The sequence below is a fragment of the Scyliorhinus canicula genome, chromosome 6, assembly GCF_902713615.1.
Source record: "Scyliorhinus canicula chromosome 6, sScyCan1.1, whole genome shotgun sequence".
In the NCBI taxonomy this organism is placed as follows: domain Eukaryota; kingdom Metazoa; phylum Chordata; class Chondrichthyes; order Carcharhiniformes; family Scyliorhinidae; genus Scyliorhinus; species Scyliorhinus canicula.
In genome coordinates, this window is record NC_052151.1 from 157,556,757 (window position 1) to 157,561,364 (window position 4,608).

Consider the following 4,608-nt stretch of genomic DNA (forward strand, 5'->3'; position numbering starts at 1 on the left):
CCTGTCCCCGGCTCAGAATAAAGAAATAAATGCGGGAATAAACCCTGTGCACATGGGAGAAAAAGGAGTACTCCCGAGCCCTTGGCCTCCCGAACCTCCAGGGAGCCACTCCTCCCATTTGGTCCATAAACCCCCTCAATACCTTGGCCGCCGCTGGCCTCCTGCCTGTCCTTGAACTAGAACGATCCAGTAGGGGATCCAGCACCGTATTGAAGTCCCCCCCCCATGATCAAGCCCCCCACCTCCAGGCCAGGAATGCGGCCCAACATATGCCTCATGAAACCAGCATCATCTCAATTCGGGGCATACACATTTACCAACACCACCCTCTCCCCCTGCAGCTTACCGCTCACCATCACATATCTGCCGCCACTATCAGCCACCACCTCAGATGCCTCAAACGCCACCCTCTTCCCCACCAGGATCGCCACCCCCCAGTTCTTCGAGTCGAGCCCTGAGTGGAAAACCTGCCCCACCCACCCCTTCCTCAGACGGACCTGGTCCGCCACATATAGGTGGGTCTCCTGGAGCATGGCCACGTCCTCCTTCAGCCCCTTCAGATGCGAAAACACCCGGGCCCGCTTAACCGGCCCATTCAACCCCCTCACGTTCCACGTAATCAGCCGGATCAGGGGGCACCCTGCCCCCCCACCCCCCCCTCCCCCGGCGACTAGCCATAACCCATCGACTGCTCGCCCCTGGACATCACCCATTCGGCCCGTTTCCCACGGCGATAGAACCTCACTCTGACCCCCCCCACCCCCCCCCCCCCCGAACAACTCCCTGGCCAATCCAGCAGCAACCCGGTATCTCCCCCCCCCCCCCCCCCCCCCCCCCCCGGCTAGGACCCCTCCTAGCCACGACTCTCCCTCCACTGTACTCCCGTGAGCCAGCTGACTTCTGCTGACCCCAGCAGCTCCCGCTCTAACTCCGACCCCTCCCGATGTGAGGTCCCCCCTCCTCCCCTGCATCAGCTCCTGGGCACCGCTTCAGCGCGGGAAACCCGGTCTAATAGCCACGCCCCTCGCCACCAGCTCCACCCACTCGTCCCGCAGCGCGGGAAACCAGAGAAAAGCCCACGCTTTCACACTGCCCCACCCCACCAACGCAGCTCCCAAACCACAGTCCCAACCCAACCACCAACTCCATACCAACAAAGACACAGATCAACCACAAACCCCAGTACCCCTCTTAGAACACAAAACCATAACCCACGTTGTCCGAAAGCGAGAGAAAAAACAAAAACATACAGAATAACCCGGTACAGCATAAACAATGATACATGAATAGAATAGAAAACCTCCCACAGCCCCCAATCTTTAGTTCAAGTCCAGCTTTTCAGCCTGCACAAAGACCCACGCTTCCTCCGGGGACTCAAAGTAGTGATGCCGGTCCTTGTAGGTGACCCACAGGCACGCAGGCGGCAACATGCCGAACTTCACCTGCTTTCCATGAAGCACCGCCTTCGTCCGGTTAAACCCGGCTCTCCGCTTGGCCACCTCCGCACTCCAGTCCTGGTAGATACGCACTACCGAATTCTCCCACTTACTGCTCCTCGCCTTCTTGGCCCATCGGAGAACACACTCCCGGTCGCTGAACCGATGGAACCGCACCAGCACCGGCCGCGGGGGTTCATTCGCCTTAGGCCGCCTGGCCAGCATTCTATGGGCCCCCTCCAGCTCCAGGGTCAGATAGAAGGATCCTGCCCCCACCAGCGAGTTCAACATCACGACCACATAGGCCGGCAGGTCCGACCCCTCCAGCCCTTCCTCGAGGCCCAGGATCCGCAGGTTCTTCCTCCGTGACCGAAGCTCCATCTCCTCAAACCGATCTTGCCACTTTTTATGAAGTGCCTCGTGTATCTCCACCTTCCCCACGAGGGCCGAAACCTCCTCCTCGCGCTCAGAGGCCTGCTGCTGCAACTCGAGTATCGCTGCACCCTGGGTCGTCTGGGTCTCCAGCAGCTTACTCGTCGTCACCTTCAGGGATTCCAACAACTCCCCTTTCAGCTCCGTGAAATAGTGCAGAAGGGCCGCCTGCTGGCTCCTCTGCCCACTGCATCCACTCCTCAGGGGCTCCACCGGCCGCCATTTTGTCCACCTTCCCCCACTTTTCCAGGGGAGCTACTGCCGTTTTTCTCCTCGCCCCACTTCGAGTCCGAACCATAAATCCCAGGGGGTTTTGCTCCAGACCCCTTTATCCACCGGGAATCGTCGAATCAGCGCCGTTTGGGGCCCTTAAAAGAGCCCACAAGTCTTTTTAAAGCAGGAGCTGCCGAACATGGGGCTTAGCTCGGGCATAGTTGCAAACGGAAGTACCCCGCTCTGCGCATTGTCAAACATGAAGGCCACTGATCGCTGGTCTGTGAGGTGGGTGAACCTCCTGCCGGCCAGATAGTGCCTCCAGTATCGCACAGCTTCAACTATGGCCTGTGCCTCCTTTTCCACAGAGGAATGGCAGAGTTTGGAAGAGTGGAGGGTCCGGGGGAAGAAGGCCACTGGTCTGCCCGCTTGGTTCAGGGTGGCCGCCAGACCTACATCAGACGCGTCGCTCTCGACCTGGAATGGGAGGGACTCGTCGATAGCACGCATCGTGGCCTTTGCGATATCCGCTTTGATGCGGCTAAAGGCCTGGCGGGCCTCCATCGACAGTGGAAAAGTGTTGGATTGGATGAGAGGGCGGGCTTTGTCGGCGTAGTTCGGGACCCACTGGGCGTAATAAGAGAAGCCCAGACAGCGTTTAAGGGATTTGAGGGAGTTGGGGAGAGGGAGTTCCATCAGGGGGCGCATGCGTTTGGGATCGGGGCCTATCACTCCGTTACGCACTACGTAGCCGAGGATGGCTAGACGGTCGGTGCTAAACACGCACTTATCCTTATTATATGTGAGGTTAAGGAGTTTTGCGGTACGGAGGAATTTTTGGAGGTTGATGTCATGGTCCTGCTGGTCATGGCTGCAGATGGTGACATTATCAAGATACGGGAAGGTCGCCCATAAACCGTATTGGTCAACCATTCGGTCCATCTCCCGTTGGAAGACCGAGACCCCGTTTGTGACACCGAATGGAACCCTTAGAAAGTGATAGAGGCGCCCATCTGCCTCGAACGCGGTGTACTTACGGTCACCCGCGTGGATGGGAAGCTGGTGATAGGCGGACTTAAGGTCCACTGTGGAGAAGACTTTGTACTTCGCGATCCTGTTAACCAGGTCGGAAATACGAGGGAGAGGATACGCATCCAGCTGCGTAAACCTGTTGATGGCCTGACTGTAGTCAATGACCATTCGGTTTTTCTCCCCAGTCCGAACTACCAGCAATTGGGCTCGCCAGGGACTGTTGCTGGCCTCGATGACTCTTTCTTTTAGTAGTCTCTGGACCTTGGACCTGATGAAGGTCCGGTCCTGGGCACTGTATCGTCTGCTCCTAGTGGCGACGTGTTTGCAATCCAGGGTGAGGTTCGCAAACAAGGAAGGGGGGTCCACTTTGAGGGTCGCGGGGCTGCAGACAGTAAGGGGATGGAATAGGGCCGCCGAATTTAAAGGTCAAGCTCTGCAGGTTGCCCTGGAAGTCCAGTCCTAAGAGTGCCGGTACGCAGAGGTGGGGGAAGACAAGGAGTTTGTAATTTTTAAAAACCCTCCCCTGGACCGTGAGGTCCGCTACGCAGCACCCGGTGATGTGGACGGAATGCGAACCTGAGGCTAGAGTTATCTTATGCTTGACCGGGTGAACGGGGAGCGCGCAGCGTCTTACCGTATCGGGGTGGACAAAACTCTCTGTGTTCCCGGAGTCTAGTAGGCAGCTCGTTTTGTGTCCATTGAGAAGGATCTGTGTCGTCGCCGTGGAGAGCGTGCGTGGTCGCGACTGGTCGAGAGTCACTGCAACGAGTCGTGACAGGTGGTCTGGGTCGTCTTCACTTGCGGAGTAGTCGCTGGTGGGGTCCTCTGTATTGGTCCAAAATGGCGGCGCCCGTTGGCCGCGCGTGGAGTCGGGGCCCCAAGATGGCGGCGCCCAGGACCCACACGTGGAGTCGGGCCCACAAGATGGCGGTGCCCATGGTCCGCACGTGGGGTCGGGGACCCAAAATGGCGGTGCCCGTGGGTCACTCGTAGTGGCTAGGGACAGGGGCAAAGAGGTCCGTGGGTCGCCCGTGGTGGCCGGTAGCGGGGGCAGAGAGGCCTGTGTGCTGCGCGGGGCCCTGGAGGAGCGCGGGGGGGGGGGATCCGCGGTCGCTGTGCGGAACAGCAGCGACCGACTTTGATTGACAGGCCACTGATTGACCTTTCTTACCGCAGCTCTTACAGACTGCGGAGCGGGCCAGACAGCGCGGGCGGGGGTGCTTGGCCAGGCCGCAGAAGTAACAGCGGGGGCCCGTGAGCTTATCGGGGCACCCCGCAGCGCAGGCCTGGGGGGGGTGGGTCGTAGTCGGCGTGGGACAGGGGGGTTGCGTGCCACGTTGCCCATGGGGCTGCCGTGCGGCTGGGTGCATATGTGCGGGCGTTTCGGTCGGCAACCTCCAAAGAGGATGCGAGGGTCCATGCCTCAGCGAGGCTTAAAGTGTCTTTTTCTAATAGTCGCTGGCGTATTGCAGAAGGTTGCATTCCTGCAACGAAG